We start from the raw sequence: 19055 nt of genomic DNA on the forward strand, positions 1-19055 counted from the left end.
ACCCTGTCTTGGGAGATACCTCCCCTTCTGACTGTACCGTGTCTTGGGAGATGGTGATACCACCCCTTCTGACTGTCCCCTGTTTGATAACTCTCTCCCTCGTAGTTCACGGAAGATCTCACTCTGTTCTCTGGCTGTGGAGCTCCCTCTACCCTGTTCGGAGCTCTCTCCCTCTCTGCCGAGGTTCGTACCGTGGCGGTAAGTCTCCCCCGTCACTGTCTGTGGAGCTCCCACCCTGCGCCCGCCTCAGTACCCGTGTGAAGGCCGCCTCCGCCGAGCCCCGTCATACACTCCCTCCTCCCGAGAAAGCTAAACGCCTCCCCTGGCCCCACCTCCAAGAAAGCTCCCCCTCGCCCAGAGGAAGCATTCCATGCACCTTCGCCCCGGAGCTCCTCAGGCCCCTCCCCCTCCGAGGAAGCCCCACCGCCCCCGCGGGGCTCCCGGCTCCTGCATCTGCGGGCAGCTGACGGAAGAGCCGCCTCGTTCCCTGCCCGGAGAGCGCTGGTCCCGCCGCCTGCCTCCACTGCCCCCGTGGGATGGGTCTCTGGGCGGCGGCGCCCTCCGTGCGGCGGGTGCTGCGGGCCCGGGGCCTCCCCTTCAGCTGCCGCCGCTGTGATGGAGCCTCGGCCGGTGCTGCGGGGCTGCACGCTGCATCTCCCAGCAGCAACTTTCCGCAACTGTTGCATGAGCCTGGGAGTGCGAGCTCCGGAGCCCGGGGAGGGCCCGACCCTGGCCGGGGTGATGGAGGAGCAGGAAGCGTGGATCGTCGACAGCTCTTAGCCGATTAACCCTGGAGCTCAGACCGACCGGAGGAAAACAACAACCGCGCACATCCACGTGTACAGAGCGCTCAGATCACACACCCACGTGAGCTCAGATCACACACCCACGTGAGCTCAGATCACACACACCCACGTGAGCTCAGATCACACACACCCGCTCAGATCACACACACCCACGTGAGCTCAGATCACACACCCACGTGAGCTCAGATCACACCCACGTGAGCTCAGATCACACCCACATGAGCTCAGATCACACACGCCCATGTGAGCTCAGATCGCACACGCCCACGTGAGCCCAGATCACACACACCCACCTGAGCTCAGATCACACACACCTGTTGTGTTGTGAGGGCCTGTGGGGGCTTGGGGTCCACAGGGCTTGCTACACTCCTCTATACGTTGCCGAACGCCGTAATAATGTACACGGACACTAGGTGATGTTTATGGCTCTGCTAGCCGTCGCCAACAGACGTACGTGCGTGCGTGGGCCCCTTTTACTATGCTGGTCACGTGGTGCCGCGTTACACGCATCTCGCGCAACGGGCGTAATGTAAGCTAGAACACAACATTCCTCTTCGACCATAAAAAAACCAAAAGTGAGCAATATGTATAAACAAGACACAGGTAGGAATACAGCAGGTATTAAACACCAGTCTCTTGGATTCACTCTACAGTCTCTGATTTAGGATTTAAGTAAGTAGGCCGTAGAACAGTCTTACGTGAAATGATCTCGGACTCGACAGGATGGCTCCGGGTTTCTTCTCAGTCGATATTGGGAGATTCCTCTGCTCGCAGAGACCCCAACCCCAGCCAGGGATGGGGAATTGCTGCTACTTACTCCCAGCTCTTCTCCACTTGGCTCCTCAACGACACTCTCGGATTCTCTAGGAGGGGTGTTGTTACCACTTGTGAAGTCTGGAGACTCTTCTTCAGAGGAGCAGCCTCTAGGCGTCGGCGACCCCACAGGCGCGGGAATTGCTGGCGCCCTGATCTCCGGTGACTCAGGTGGTGAGATGGGCAGGCTCTCAGGGTGAAACAGTTTAAAGTAAGACACATTGCGGGTCACGACATCTCGGCCTCGAGCCGCATTAACACGAGTCCCTTTTACGTTGACTACCCTCCATGGCTCCGTCTCATATGTTAGTCTGAATTTTCCACTGGTGATTCGATTCTTCAGTAGCACGAGGTCTCCTCGGTTGATCCGTGACGTCCTGGCTCTCCTCCGCTTACTAGCTTGGGCATAGGCTTTCTGCCGCCGGGCTTCGATCCGACTTTCGTTGGACAACTCTGGTCTCCAGTGGGGGTGATGTGGGATGGAGTCCACAACCACTCGTCCCATAAGAGCATGTCCTGGCGCGACCCCCGTGGTCGTGTGAGGGGTCTGTCGATAGCTCCTCAGAAATGTGAATATGGCCAATTCTAGCGACTGTCCCTTATCATGAGCTATTCTGATCACCTTGTTGAGAGTTCGCATAAACCGCTCCACCTCACCATTGGCCTGTGGCCAGCGGGGAGTTATTCTGCGATGTCGGATTTCTAGGACATTGAGGTAGCTGGCAAGTTCTTGTCCCTGGAAAGGAGGGCCATTGTCTGTTAGTAATTCTTTCATCAGTCCATGCACTGCAAGGATTTTCTCAAGCTTGGGAATGACATCCGTTGCACTGGGGGATGATAATATTTCCACGTCTGGGTACTTGGAGTGGTCATCAATGACTACCATGGTGTGCCGCCCATCAGGAAGCCTGCCAAAGTCCATGCCGACGCACTCCCAGGGACGTTGTGGCCGGGGCTCCGCAATGACAGGTGCTTCCCTCGGTACATCTCCAGTAACCTGACAGGCTGGGCATGATCTCACGGTAGCTTCTACGAGATTGTCCATGAGGGGGAACCACACTTTGGTTCTCAGTCTGGATTTTGGTTTGACCATTCCTTGATGGCCAACGTGTGCCAGCTGCACTGCTTGAGCCGTCAAGGCTGACGGTATTACGAGCCGGTGACCTCGCAACAAGCATCCTGTGTCGTCTTCATTGAGTTCGTCTCTCACGTGATGAAGGCTCTCCATGATGCGTTGCGCCTCAGGTGTTAGTATCTTCCATTGTTCCTTGGCCCGGTGCCAATTGCCACTCTGAAGTGCCGCTATGGTTCTTTGTAGGCAGTCATCTCTCCGGGTGGCCTCTTCAATGCTCTCAACCGAATGGGCATCGGGCATGATCGGGCAGTGATGCATCTCGCGTATGCTTCGGTGTCTGCTGCGTCCTCCATCTCTTCCCGAGTGGCAGCTCGCGGGTGTCGGGATAAGTAATCTGCGGGATTCCTGGATCCGGGTTGGTACTCAACTCGACAGTTATAGTGTTGGAGTAGGAGCATCCACTTCTCAATGCGGGTGGAGGTTTCGTGGAGGTCCAGAAGAAGAGGGCAACCAAAGGCTTGTGGTCGGTGGCCACTACAAACGGCTTGCCGTAGACATACAGGTGGAAATGCCGGCATCCCCAGTGGATCGCTATCGCTTCTTTCTCAATTTGAGAGTATCGTTGTTCAGTGTCGGTTAGTGAGCGGCTGGCGAATGCCACCGGGATCCAGTCTTTGTCGGCTCTCTGTCTTTGCATTAAGACGGCCCCTAGGACCACCGGACCGGCATCCACTGCCACAAGTGTCACTTCCGGGGTCAAAGAACGCTAGGGTAGTAGTGTCTGATAGGGCTTCTTTGATGTCTTGGAACGCTTTTGTCTGCTCCGGACCCCATCTCCACGGCGTAGCATCTTTTGTAAGTTCTCTCAGCAGTAGTGTTAGATTGGCAAGCTCACGGATGAACCTCCCGCAGTAGTTCACCATCCCTAGAAAGCTTCGGACTTCCGTGACAGTGGTGGGTGTGCGGCATCTTTGATGTCCTTCACCTTTTCCGGATCCGGGTGGACCCCTCCGGCTGAGAAGGTGTACCCAAAAAACTGCAGCTTTCGTTTCAAGAATTCCCATTTTTCGCGATGTAGCGTGAGGCTGGCTTCCCTTAGTCTCCGAAATACTTGCATTAGGAGGAAGAACTATGACAGAGATCTAAAGGTATGCTACCTGGCTAAGGTAAAGATATATCATAGAGCTGTCTGCCGGGCTCGAGCTGACTACTATGCTAGAGAGTTCCAGGCGAGTTCCAATCCGTCCAAACTGGTCTTTAAAGTCTTGAAGGAGCTCACAGCGAACAGACTTCCTATTACGGAGATTTGCTCCCTTGCTCACTGTGAGTCGTTAGCCAGCTTCTTTGTGGAGAAAGTAAATACCATCTATCGCTCTTTTCCCAAAGCTGACCCTGACAGTACGACTTTCTCATTGCGTACCTCACAGTGCTTGGCTTCGCTCCCCATACCATCGGAACAGGAGTTTAATCTCCTAGCGGCCAAGGTCAAGTCTGGCTCGCCGGATGACCCTTTGAGACCGGCCCAGTTTTTGGACTCAGCGTCCATCTGCCTCCCACCGATTCGACAACTGGTGGATCAATCCCTTACCACCGGGTTAGTTCCACCTAGCTGGAAGGCTGCCTGTGTCATGCCCATTATAAAGAAGCCGGGACTGGATCCAGTGAAGCCGGAGAGCTATCGACCTATCTCCCTCCTTCCATGGGTGACAAAGATCACAGAGGCTCATGTGAATAACATCTTAACGAAACATCTGACCTCTGCACACCTACTGGATCCTACACAGAATGGTTTTAGATCTGGGCACAGTACAGAGATGGCACTCCTATATATGGTTGAACATCTCCGCTCTGTACTAGATGCAGGTCAAACGGCGGCACTGGTCTTATTAGACCTCAGTGCCGCCTTTGACACTGTATCCCACACCATTCTTATCCGCAGGCTTGGTGAGGCTGGCATATCCGGCAAGGCGTTGGATTGGTTTCAATCGTTCCTTTCGGAACGAAGCCTCACACCATCACTCTAGGAGTTCCGCAGGGATCGGCTTTGAGCCCCACTCTCTTCAACTTATACGTCCAACCTTTGGCGGCGGTTGCGAAGAGTTGGGGTCTCACAATGGTATCATACGCCGATGATACCCAGTTGGCGGTGGTTCTCAATGGGGACTCTGACCAATTGGCATCAAACGTTGCGGACGGTCTGAGGGCTATTGCTGGCTGGCTTACTACCAACTGTTTACAGCTCAACGCCCTCAAAACCGAGGTGATGGTATTAGGGAAACATCCTGATCTGTGGGGTGCGAGCTGGTGGCCTAACGAGCTGGGACCCCCCCCTAAACCGGTCTCCGAACTTAAAAATCTTGGCGTGTGGCTGGACTCTAAACTAACCTTCTTGTGTCATACTAAGAAGGTGGCATCTACATGCTTCGGCATTCTTCGTGGTTTGAGGCCTATCCTCAAATTTTTCGAAGCCTCCACTCGCCAGATGGTGATTCAAGCTAGCGTATCATCAAGGCTTGACTACGCGAGTTCACTGTTTTTGGGTGCCAATCAGGCGGAGGTCCTGCGACTCCAACGGGTGCAGAACGCGGCTGCCAGGGCCCTGGTAGGCCTGCCACGCTTCTGTTCAGCCTGCAGCACAATCTTTAAACTACACTGGCTGCCTGTAATCAGACACATAGAGTTTAAGACTCTGTGTTTCGCGTTTAAAATTCTTAAAACCGACACCCCTACCATCCTCCAGCACCTCCTGACCCTGTACACTCCTTCACGTAGCCTTCGCTCTGTAGGTCAAAATCTAGCACTCGTTCCACGCTTCCAAAAATGACTAGGCGGCCGTTCCTTCACTGTGTTGGCCTCCAAGCTTTGGAACGCGCTCCCTGTGCATATTTGATCTTTAGAAGATCTTTTTGCTTTCAGGAAACCTGTTAAAACGTATCTTTTCCCCCTGCCTTATTAAAATTTCCCTACTTTGTCTATTTTTGTTAGTTATGTTACCTTCTCAGATATAGCGCCGGGACGCCCCTTCGCTGGGGCAGCTGTGCGCTCAAAAAAAATCAATTAACATTAACATTAGCCGGTTGTTGTGTTCTTGTATGATGCGGGCGTATATCATGATGTCATCGCTGACATTGATCACCCCAGGTATGTCCGTTGTGAGCTCATGGATGACATTTTGGAATACTTCGGCTGCGCTGGAAACGCCAAAACTGAGGCAGGTGTTCCAGGCCCACGTGCGTCGAGAAGGCCGTGATGTTGCGTGATTCTTCGTCCAGCACCAGCTGGTGATATCCGGACCGTAGGTCGAGTTTGGAGAACCAGCTGGCTCCTGCCATTTCTCCTATGAGGTCGTCGATGGTGGGCGTTATATGGCGCTCCCGTTTGATGGCAGCGTTGGGTAGGCGCATGTCTACACAGATTCTTACAGCTCCTGGTTGTTTCGGTTTTCGTGTGACCACTATGGGTGAGACCCCGGGAGTTGGACCCGTTACCTTTTCTATTATTCTTCTAGCTTCTTGAGCTCCTCTTCTATGAGGGGCCTGAGATGAAATGCGATGCGGCGGTGCCTCAACGCCACTGGCTGAACGGTGTGGTCGATTTGTAGGTGTACTTTGTTTCCCGTGAACTTTCCGATGCCTTTGAATATGTCGGATAATTCAGTTATGAGTTGTTGAATTGACTCCTGGTGTACTCCGAAGGTGAACTTGACGACTCCTAGGTCCTCTGCTGCCCTGCACCCGAGCAGCATGCCTTGCCCGTCTTCTGACACGAAGATGTTGGTGGTGATGGATCGGTTTCCATGCGAGACGGTCGTCTTGAATTTCCCTCGACTCCTGAGCGGGGTGTCCTGTCCATATGCGAATACAGTGATGGGTGATGGGCTCAAGGCCGGGGACCGATCCAGTGTTTGATAGAGAGTGGCAGCCATGATGTTGATGGTCGCGCCTGTGTCGACTACCGCCATAAGCTCCTGTTCATCCACCCTGATGCTACACTGAGGTAGTCGCCTGGTTCGGCGGATTGCAGTGGCAATCATGTGCACTTTTTGCACTGTCTTCTCTTCCTCCTCATCATCGTCCATGTCACTCGGGCTTGGATCACCTTCAGGCACAGCGTTTACCACCTGCCTAGGTTTTTGGAATTTTTTGCCCTGACACACCTTTTCGAAGTGATTGAAACGACCACATCCTGAGCATCGCTTTCCTTTTGCCGGGCAGTCCGGGGCCTGGTGAAGTGATCCTCCGCAGTATCCACAGGTCTTTCCCGACGTCACCGCAGCAGCTCCTGTGCTTTTCTTGTTCCACTTCATCGGGGGTTTCACGGTCATCTTGTTGACCGGCTCTGCTTACACCGGTGCTTGGAGTGCGGCTTCCATGTGGGCCGCTCGGGCCTTGGATAGCTCTTTGGTTCGGCCGAGGGTGAGAATGTCCGCCAGGGGTTTCCCTGACTCTTCCAAAATGCGTTCTCTGAGTTTGGCAGAGGCACATCCTTGGATGATCTGTCCTCGTATTTCCTCGGTGACGTTCGCAAACCCACAGGTTGACGCCAGGTTTTTTAATTGTGCATGATACGTGTCTAGGGACTCTTCCGGTAGCTGCCTAGCTTGTCGGAATATGAATCTCTCATAGTCCTGGTTGGCCATTGGCTCGAAATATGCATTCAGAGCATTTATGAGCGAGTGGTGATTTTTTTGGTGGAACTTTCACTACAGTTTTGGCAACATTGTGGACATCTTTTCCGCCTAGATGGAGTATCATGGCCAGTTTCTGTTCCTTGTGAACTTTGGTGGCTTCAAAGAAGATTAGTAACCGGTCTACTCAGTCCTTCCACTTCGGGGCCAATGACGATGGTGACCCCTCCACTAGGAATGGTTCGATTGGGGGTATCGTGGCCATGCTTGTGGTGTTTTGTGGGAAGTGGCCTTTTGCCAATGCTTGTTGGCTATGGAGGTCAGCTGGGCCTGGTTTGCTTGATATGTTGTCCCTGTTATGTTCGCTGTGTTTCCCCTTCACACAGAGTTCTATTCCCCCCTCCAGGGGCGTTGAGTCTTCTCCCTGCAGAGGTGTGGGACTAGGGCGGTTTGTGCGGCTCGGGCCTCTTGCGCGTGGGCAGCGCGAAGTCGGGGAAGGCGTAGCCTGGGCCTAGTTGCAGCGCAAACCCTCCCGCGCGGCTTCACCCGGCAGCGCGCTTCACGCATCGGCAGCCTGCCAGTATGCGGCGCTGACCGGGGCTTCCAACAAAGCGCGGCGATGAGGCACTCCTGCGCAGGGTGCGCACATGCAAGGAGTCGCAGCTCACCTGTAGGAAGTGCCCCTGACAGAATACCCGGTCTGGGCTCAGGTCGCGTTGCCGCACTGCAGGCGGGTCTGTAGGGCACGAGCGCCGCAAGCTGATGACGGAGCACGCGGCCGCCCCAGCAGCGTGGGACACGCACACAGCGAGGGTATGCCCACCCTCGTCGCCAGCTGTTGTGTTGTGAGGGCCTGTGGGGGCTTGGGGTCCACAGGGCTTGCTACACTCGGGGGCAATCTGGGGCCTATATACCAGGCACGTGGCCGAAGGCCGTAATAATGTACACAGACACTGGGTGATGTTTATGGCTCTGCTCGCCGTCGACAACTGGCGTACGTGCGTGCGTGGGCCCCTTTTATTATGCTGGTCACGTGGTGCCGCGTTGCAGGCATCTCGTGCAACGGGCGTAATGTGAGCTAGAACACAACACACACCCATTGGAGCTCAGATCACCCCCCCCCCAGAGCTCAGATCACACACCCCCACCAGAGCTCAGATCACACACACCCACGTGAGCCTAGATCAGACCCCCACCAGAGCTCAGATCACACACACCCACGTGAGTTCAGATCACACACCCCCACCAGAGCTCCGATCACATACCCCCACGTGAGCTCAGAACACACACCCCCACGTGAGCTCAGAACACACACCCCCACGTGAGCTCAGAACACACACCCCCACGTGAGCTCAAAACACACACCCCCACCAGAGCTCAGATCTCACACACCCACATGAGCTCAGGTCACACACACCCACGAGAGCTCAGATCACACCCACCCACGTGAGCTCAGATCACACCCACCCACGTGAGCTCAGATCACACCCACCCACGTGAGCTCAGATCACACCCACCCACGTGAGCTCAGATCACACACACCCACGTGAGCTCAGATCACACACACCCACGTGAGCTCATATCACACACAGCCACGTGAGCTCAGATCACACACACCCACGTGAGCTCAGATCACACACACCCACGTGAGCTCAGATCACACACACCCACGTGAGCTCAGATCACACACACCCACGTGAGCTCAGATCACACTCCCACGTGAGCTCAGATCACACACCCCCACCTGAGCTCAGATCACAAACCCCCACGGGAGCGCAGATCACACACAACCATGTGAGCTCAGATCACACACACCCACCAGAGCTCAGATCACACACCTACGATAAACAGTGCAGTTTAGAACACGCTCACACCTCTGGCTGCTGTGAAAATCGGGTTACATTACACAGCCACATGTAGTGGGCATATCAGTTTTGATCACACACTCAGTGGTACTGAGCTCAGAGCCCTCCTTTTCATGTGCTATGCGTTGTAGGTCTCACTTACTGGTGCACAGAAGCTTCATTTATGTACCCTAAGGCTGCGGTTCTTAACCTTTTGACTTCTGTTGACCCCCAATGGATCCTTACTGAAATCCGGGGTCCCCAGAGTCATTACTCTCAGCCTGGGAATTTCTCTACTTTGAAACTCAAAACAATACACAATATAGAAACAAGTAAATATCCAGCAAATATACAAATGGGGAAATATTTAATTCACAAACAAATATATTTTTTAAAAAAAAGCAATTTTATTGGGAAGGTTGGAGCTTTACTAAAGTCGTTTTTTAATTCTAAAAGATGACGCAGTATACTAGATTCTAGTACACTATTTGGCGCTTCGATTGAGGCAATCCATCCTCCACACTATATATTCGACTTGCTGTACTTCCAGTGCTCCTACAAATCAGGTTTTGTATGCCAACTTCAATCTTAAGCCTTCAATTTCAAGTTCCTTCACGCTATACAGAACATTTAAATGTTTTCAATTTTACTTTATTTAAATATACTTGATCGATCAACTAATTGTATTAAATTTTTCAAACATTCGCAGTCACACTGAATAAGCGTTGTGGACTCCCCAGTGGCCCGTAGACCAAAGGTTAAGAACCACTGCCCTTGGGTGCTGTGCAAAGCAGGTTGGATCACACAACCCCACATGTGGGCAGGGGACACAGCCTTTACAGCCACCTAACCCAGGCAACGCCCTTTTCACTCAGCCTTTATCACACAGGTAAGTTCCATGAAGGTAAGTTCCACGCAGGTATTATTGGTACATTTACATCTAACGTCTTCACCACAGTGGTAAGTATTTTTTATAAAAAGATAACGTAATCATGGTATATAAGATAAAAGGGTTTAGGTGCAGGTAGCGGTAAAGGGAGGTAAGGGTAATTTTAGTAGTGGGTAGTGGTAAAGAGACCTAAGGGTCATTTTAGGTGCTTGGTGTGGGTAGCGGTAAAGGGAGGTAAGGGTAATTTAGGTGTGGGTAGTAGTAAGGTTAATTTTAGGCGTGGGTAGTGGTAAAGCGAAGTATGGGTGGGTTTAAGGGCTAGTAGTTTATTTTTATTTTAGAAGTTTTATATAGCGCTAGCTTGACCCGTAGGTATCAGAGCGCTTCACATACACACTGTAAAAACAGAAGGAAATTGCATTACATAATAGGAAGGCAGTATGGAAGCAAAACAGACAAAAAAGTACAACATGAAAAATAGGTAAACAGTGCAGGGGAGGGAGACAAAACAAACAAAGGTGTCTGACACAGTCAAGTCACCAACTATTCTTGATTGTCAATAGAGAGAGGAGTCCGTTCGGATAATGAAGTCTAGGTTAGCTGACGTTGGTCAGGAAAGTATTTGCTAAGGAGATGGAGTTTCAGGTCCCTTTTGAAACAGGAGAAGGAGGGGTTGCATCTGAGTACTCTAGGGAGAGCGTTCCACACCCTGGGAGCGTTGCCAGAAAATGATCGATACTGGGTGGTTTTCTTTTTCAGTTTCGGAGGGATAAGCAGGAGTGAGTTGGAGCTTCTCAGAGTTCTGGATTGACCTGCTATTACCAGTTTGTTGTTCAAGTAGTTGGGGGCCGTAGAGTGAAGGGTTTTGTGTGTGATGCAGGCCAGCTTGTAAATACACCTCCCTTCCATGGGAAGCCAGTTGAGACCAGGAGTGATGAGTTCAAATATTTTACTCCAGATATGAGTCGAGCCACTATGTTCAGCGCAGCCCTTAGCGGGAGCTAAGTGAGCTTTTGGATTCCCTGTTAGGATGGCGTTCCCGTAGTCGATTTTAGAGAGAACTAGGGATTGAGGTCATCATGGGGAAGAAAAGGTTTCAATTTCTTGAGGTGTTTTAGTGAGAAAAGAGCACCTTTTGCAGAGTTTTTGATGTGGGTCTCCATTGATAAGTTTTTGTCAAGGGTGATGCCTAGAGGCTTCACTGAGTCTGATAGGACGAGGGGGCAGTTAAGGGCAACCAGATTCTTGAGCCACTCTTGGATTGGTTGGTGGTTGCTTTTTGTAGAGAATAGGATTAGTTCTGTTTTATCTGGGTTGAGCCTTTAGTGATTAGCGTTGAACCAAGTTTGGATCTCAGTTAGAGTGACATTGAGGTGTCGGATGTTGCTGGGAGAATTGATTTTGAAATAGATTTGGGTGTCATCAACGTAAAGGTGGTAATTTACTCCAGCTTTTTTCAAGATGATAGCGAGGGGCTCCATGAAGAGATCGAAGTGGGATGGGGCGAGGATCGAGCCTTGCGGGACCCCAAGTGTGACTTTTGTTGGCTTCGAGAGACAGGAGTTGATTTTAATTTGTTGCGAGCAGTGTTGAAGGAAGGAGGTGAACCATTTTAGTACTGTACCATTAATGCCGGAGTGCTTCAACAAGGTCTCCAGAAGAGCTGGATGATTTACTGTGTCGAATGCAGCAGATAGGTCAATAAGGATACATAGGCAGGCATCACCTTCCTCTAAAGCCTTGTGAATATCGTCATAGATGTTAAGCATAGCTGTTTCAGTGCTACAACCTTTCCTAAATCCTGATTGAAGGGTGTCGAGGAGGTTGAACTCATCACATTTCTCCAATGTTTTTGCAAGGAACGGGAGGTTGAAGATAGGCCTGGGGTTGTTAAAATCATTAGGGTCGGCCCTTTGTTTCTTGAGAATTGGTGTGATTCGTCCTATTTGAATGGAGTCTGGGACACAGGCTGAGATGAGAGAGGCGTTGATGATTTTTGTCCAGAACGGGGAAATGGTGTGGTTGAGTTCTTTTAAAATTATGGATGGGAGGGGGTCCATAGTGTGGGAAGAAGGTTTTAGGTTAGAAATAATACTGAAGACCTCGCTTTCCGACATTAGCTCAAAGTCTGACCAATGCTCATTGTTTTTTAGCTGGAGGCAGACCTGATTGTCTTTGGTAAGAACTCTTTCTGGTTGGTCAAGGGTGTTTAAATGGGGGCAGGTTAAGAGGGAAGGAGGGTTTGCGGTTTGGATGAAGGATTTATCAATTTTTAGACTTTATTAGTGAAGAAGGTGGCAATTTCATCACATCGCTCTTTGGTGGCTTTAATTTTGTGAGAGGGAGTGCAGTTTGTTTGGCTTTTGACAATGTTAAAGAGTTCTCTCGGTCTATTTTTCGCCAGATCTAGTTGACTGTTGAAGAAAGACGCCTTTTCACTAAAATTTGTTTTTTGTATGCCAGCCGAGCAGATCTAAGTTGCACGAAGTGCAAGGTCGAGGGGTTTAGTCTCCAAGACCTTTCCGTTTATCTGAGTTGACGCCTTTTGTTATTAAGATACACGTTGAACCAGGGTTTAGATTTGGTTCACCTTATTTGTTTGAGTTTGAGTGGGGCTACTTGATCTAAAACCTCTGTCATTTTTGAGTTAAAGTGTGTAGTGAGGTACTCGGCTGTCCAGGAGGAGGGTTGGAGTGGTAGATGGGCAAAAATCCTGGATTCAAGTTCGGGTAAAGGGACTTCTTTGATGTTTCTGGTCCAGTGTTTAGGGTTGTCATCATGAATAGGTTAGTAAGTTTCAATGGGGTACACCCTAAGAAACCTCTGACCTGGGTCAGTAAAGTTAGTTACAATAACAATGGTCAGAGTCTATTGATTCAGAAAACAATAAATGTTAAACAAGCAATCAATCAGGTATAGAGCAAATTAAAGTTATATCCAGAGTGTGCTTATATTATTTATTCATTAATTCCAGCACAGTATTTGACAGGTACCTGGTTCAATTCAATGGGTACCTGAGCATAGGGAATGTCATTACATGCAGACAAAAGAAGTATACTTGTTCAATTTGTGTCATTGAATCATATACACGTCAGTGGGCATTTAGTCTCATATGATTATACCACTTAGGAGCATCAATTAGAGAGATAGAACAGACATTTTACATCATTTGTCTACATAAATGTCGCGCTCAAAGTGATAGAGGTAGGGAGACAGTTAGGTAGGATAGGTGTGATGGGAAACACGTGAGGACTGGGTAAAGGTGGTTGTGACTAGAAGCAATCACAGTGGGATAAAAATAAACCCTTTACAGTCTGTAGTTAGATCTGAAGTTCCAAATATCCCCATATACATAGGAATCGTGTTATTCTGTTGATTAATCCTATGATTGGCGAGCGGTTGTGATCAGGTCTACGTTTCGACCCCCAGGTTAAAGGGTAGGTTTGATCCTCAAATTGGGGTCTTCATCAGGACAGGAGAAAACTGGAGCGCTTTAGCAGGGGCCCTTACGTGGCCATTGTAGTAGGACCATCAAGGGTTCCTTTCTATTGGAGTGGGTATCCCGCCTTCATTGGGAATGTGAGCCTTCCATCCAAGGGGTTGTTTCTCTAATCCAGCCAAATCAGCGTTTGTGCGGACATAGTTCACGCACCACACGCGGTTCGTTAGTTTAGACAGCAGAGGCTGTCTGCAAGATGCTCCGTGCTCGCTTGCCGGTCAGGTCTGGAACTTCAGATCTAACTACAGACTGTAAAGGGTTTATTTTTATCCCACTGTGATTGCTTCTAGTCACAACCACCTTTACCCAGTCCTCACGTGTTTCCCATCACACCTATCCTACCTGTCTCCCTACCTCTATCACTTTGAGCGCGACATTTATGTAGACAAATGATGTAAAATGTCTGTTCTATCTCTCTAATTGATGCTCCTAAGTGGTATAATCATATGAGACTAAATGCCCACTGACGTGTATATGATTCAATGACACAAATTGAACAAGTATACTTCTTTTGTCTGCATGTAATGACATTCCCTATGCTCAGGTACCCATTGAATTGAACCAGGTACCTGTCAAATACTGTGCTGGAATTAATGAATAAATAATATAAGCACACTCTGGATATAACTTTAATTTGCTCTATACCTGATCGATTGCTTGTTTAACATTTATTGTTTTCTGAATCAATAGACTCTGACCATTGTTATTGTAACTAACTATCATGAATAGGTTGGCGGCTGACCAGTGTGTCAATCTTGAACAGTATGAGGTGGTGGTCTGACCAGTCAATGGGAGAAATCGCTTTCAAAGAGACCAGTTCATTGTTGGTAATGATAGCGTGCAGTGTTGCACCTTTTGATGTGAGTTAGTTTATTGCAGAGTTGTTTGAGGTTATATATTTCAAGTAGGTTGGATAGGTTCTGGACAGTGGAGTCTTCTGGGTCGTTCCAGTGGATATTGAGGTCACCCAGGAACACGTCTTGTGTGTCTGTCATGGAGAAACGTGTTATTAGGTCTGTCAGTTCTTTGGGGAAAAGGGTACGCTCTCCAGGAGGATGGTAGATGGTATGGAATGTGATGGGTGAGGTACCCTTGACAGTGAGTTCGACACCCAGGTATTCAAACGATCGGTATTCTGCAGGTTTAAGTTTGGTAATCTGTATTCCAGCTTTGTGAATGATGGCTAGCCTCCCCAGTTTTGATCGGCCTGTCTTGTCTGATGATGTTGTACCCTGGAGGGGTGAGCATGTCAAGAATGGGGGTTGAGTGGATATTGAGCCAGGATTCTGTGAGGAAAGCAATGTCAATATCTTCAGCGAGTAGAGCTTCAGCATTGTCTGTGGCATGTTGTACTGCTGATCTGCAGTTTAGGAGCATGCAAGAGAGCGGGCGGGGAGCCTCGATGGTGGGGGTAGGTAGGTGGATAGAGGAGTATTGAGCAGGAGGTCGTTATGGATTCTGTTAGTGCTAACAATAACAGGGATGGGGAAAAGGGATGACTTCTGCCTCAAAGCGAGGTAAGAGTCGTTGATCTCAGCAGGTTTCGGTACCGAAAAGGGATGGCCATCCCGGTTGGGTCGAATTGCCTGACTCGCTAACGGACTGGAGGGTCGATGGGTGCTCTATGGGGCTATGGGAGAGGTATTGAGGGGGGTAGGAGCAAATCAACCCGGGGAGAGGGAGCATGGTGGCTTGGTCCTGTTGAGAAGGTTTTGTTGTAAGTATAGGAAAAGGGAGTTAATTTTCTGCTCCATTCTGTTCAGCTGATTTGTTATTGAGCTTAAAAAGTTTAATGTTTTTGGCAGGGGCAGAGAATGACTTGGGTCCATGTAGGGAGAGTGAACAGGGGTCAGGGATTTGACAGAATCAGTGGGATTAGGTGAAGGGAGAGGTTGGACGCGGGGAGCCGGATTAGTAATGTTCCCATTCAAGGAGTTCAGAGGAGTATAGGGTCTGCTGTCCAAGTGAGGAGGGAAAGAAATTCTAGGTAGGAAGTCAGAGTTCCGGGGTATGTCAATGAGATTAGCGGTGGATGCAGGTTGTGTACGTGGGTGTGCGACGGCGTAAGGGGAGTGGGCAGTGATAATAGGGAGGAAAGTGTCTGCTGGATTGGTGAAGACGTTGGACATGGGGATGTAACAGGGTTGTCAGTGAGGTAAGCGGCGGAGACCGGTTGTGTATGTGGATGTGTGCAGTGGTAGTAGGGGGAGAGTGAACGCTGAATTGGAGATGATGTTGGACAAGGGTGAAGTAAAGGTCGGGGAAAAGGTTCTGTTTTGGTGGAAGAGGTAGTTTGTGAGGGAGGGTTCAGATTATTGGGGGTCAAGCGGGGAGTGCCTGTGGGGATTTCAGTCGCGGGATGGCTGAGGTTAGAGTCCGAGCTCTCAAGATCGATATTGGCCTTGTGGTGTTTGTTAATTGTGAGTTTGTTGTGCCTGGTGTGATCAGTTGATGTAATAATGGTGGGTGTTTGGCGGTGGAGAGTAATGATAGGGGTAGTGGGATTGTAGTGAGTGATGGTGAATGTCCATGAGTTGAAGAGAGGTTCTTCAGGGCAGGGAGATTGGATCGGTTCCACGTTATTAGTGAGGGTGATGGGGCGTAGGGGAGCTGGGGTTTGATGGCTCAGACAGTTCAGAAGACTGCCGGGAGACACCGACGGAGAGAGCGGTGCTCCTTAAACCTGAGCTGCTGCCAGGTGGGGTGAGGCACAACAACCACAACAAATGGTATGTGGTTGAACGTATGACCTGGAATTACAGGTGATATCCTGATTTTACTTTACTTCACATTTTACAAAGCAGTAGTTGAACATACATCTGGTCCTGATGAAGGCATTGGAAGTATTCCATTTTTGCTGAAACATGTTGACCGCGACTAAGTCACAGATATTATTTCAAATCTGTGTTTTCACTTTGTTTTTTATCTTGGACAACCAAGGGAGCACAATAAAACTTCATATCCACCTAGCTTTATCCAATTTTACCCTTATCACTTCACCTTCTCTACACTGCTTTTTCAGTAGCCACACTTAACTTTAAAACTTTCAAACCAACCCTTTACTGACACATTTTTTTACATCTCAGAACGGCCACTATAACATCTGAGGGACTGTTATGATCTATCTCCTGGGCAAGGAGTACCCAAATGATGTAACAAATGGCGGTACAGAGTGGCTTCTGATGGGAATTTTTCGCCCATACTTTTGTATTTTCACTTGTATATCACATTTGGTTGCATGGTCTGTCTTTCCACTCTGTTACCCGCGTGGTGTTGGGATCTATATTCGCAGTTGAGCTATAGTGTTCCACTGACCCCTAGGTATTTCTTGTGTAATGAGTATGAATATTGGGGTATGTACCTAGCTTGGGTCGTAAAACTTGCCCTTGGACCCTTTGATTAATCGGTTTGGTTTAGGCTCAGTTGAGTTAACAAAGAGAGAAGTGTAGGGAAGTGGCGGTCAAAAGTGGTGAGGTGTGGGTCGGTGGCCTGTATGAGAATGGTTCCAGTTCTGTAGATGGAAATGGTCAGTTCCCCTTTGAAGGTTGGGGAGATGGTAGTGGAGATTCTTTCACCATAGGGAATGATTACTGACTTGGCGACTTGAAGGTGAAGAGAGAAGGTGTTTTACCATTTAGTCGGGTGATTAGTGTAAAAAATGAAGTTAGTTTTCGTGTTGCCGTTGGTTGCTGTGTGGTAGTTATCTACAATGAGTGTTTCTGGGTGTTGTTTTTAGAGTGCTGTGCTTGAAGTTATTTTTTGCATTACTGTTCATTTTGTCTGGGTAGTTAATAGATAGAAAGGATATTGCATCTACTTTGGGCCTTACTCCCTATATCTCTGGCCCGGCCCATGATAAAGGCCACACACTTGACCAGGTTTTTTCCACCTCTCCTATTATGGCTGTAACACTTCTGCCAGTCCTATGGTCTGATCATTGTCTTGTTCATTTCGAAATATCATCTACTACGATTTCTCCGGCCAGTGTCACGAGACAGCAGGGTGGCAGCTATAGGGCACTCCATCGGGTGACTCCGGATCTGCTAGCGCAAGCTCTGGTGGATCACCCCATGTCCTATACGGGTGACCTGGAGAAAGACCTGGAGAGCCTGCAATCCTGGCTCCTTGCTAGATTAAATGAGCTCGCCCCATTACAGCCACCCAGGTCCGCCGCCCAACGGGTCTCGGCCCCTTGGTTTACGGAGGAATTGGCTCATCATCGTAGGCAATGCAAAGTCGCTGAGCGGGCTTGGAGAGTCCAGTATGAGCCTGAGGCTAAACAACTCTATAAAACCATGTTGAAGTCATATCATGATCTAATACTTCAGGGCAAGAAATGTTATTTTGCCAAAAGGATTGAAGACGCGGCAAACTCCTGTAAGGAGATTTTTTTGATTGTGCGCGAATTCACCAGCCCGCGGTCAATCTCAGCTCAAGACGCTCCGGCAGAGACCTGGGCCAACACCATAGCTAATTTTTTTACCACCAAAATTAGGCAAATTCAGGACTCTTTTCCTCTGAGACCTATAGATGACCCGTCAACTCTGCCGACTGAGACAACTCTCCTGTCGTGTCCAGGCCCAGTTCTGTTAGACTTCCCGCCTCTTTCGGCTGCTGCATCCTTAGCCTTGATGAGGAACCTTAAATCGGGCTCTCCGCTAGATCCCTGCCCAGCAAAATTCTTAGCGAGAATGGCAGACGCCGTTAACCCCATAGCCAATCCCATTCTTAATCTTTCCCTGAGTCAGGGATTTCTGCCCCAGTCCTGGAAACAGGCCATGGTCATCCCTCTCATTAAAAAGCCTAATCTTGACCCAGAAGTGCCGTCCAACTATAGGCCAATCTCGCTCCTTCCAGCACTTACCAAGATCCTGGAGAAACACGTACATAGCGTGCTTTCTAACTTCCTGGAGTCACACGAGTTGCTCCATGAATCCCAGTCGGGCTTTCGTTCCAACTTCAGCACCGAGACGGCGCTCCTGGAAGTTTCTGAGATCGTGAAGGAGGTGCTGGATGCCGGAGGCAGGGTGATGTTGGTTATGTTGGACCTGTCGGCGGCGTTCGACACCGTCCCCCATGAGGATCTCCTCACTAGACTACACAACATCGGTCTGGGGGGGACGGTGCTCAACTGGTTTCGTTCCTTCCTAGCCAACCGCCGGCAGACGGTCTGGGTCCCATCTGGGTCTGCCGAAATGCCGCCATTGGGAGTCGGAGTGCCTCAGGGCTCTGTATTGAGCCCCACTCTATTCAACATCCTTATGACCCCTCTGGCGACATTGGCAGAGTCCTATGGGGCCCGGATCGTTTCCTATGCTGACGACACCCAGCTTCTGTTCACCTGCGGTAAGGGCGAGGAGTTCGATGGAGAAAGGATCCGTGAGTGCCTTGGGGCTGTTTTTAATTGGTTCCAACACAACAGCCTCAAGTGCAACTCGGATAAATCCGAAATACTATTCTTCGGATGCCCATCGGAACCAGATTGGCATGGTTGGTGGCCTG

Source organism: Lissotriton vulgaris, chromosome 2_1, assembly GCF_964263255.1.
Source record: "Lissotriton vulgaris chromosome 2_1, aLisVul1.2, whole genome shotgun sequence".
In the NCBI taxonomy this organism is placed as follows: Eukaryota; Metazoa; Chordata; class Amphibia; order Caudata; family Salamandridae; genus Lissotriton; species Lissotriton vulgaris.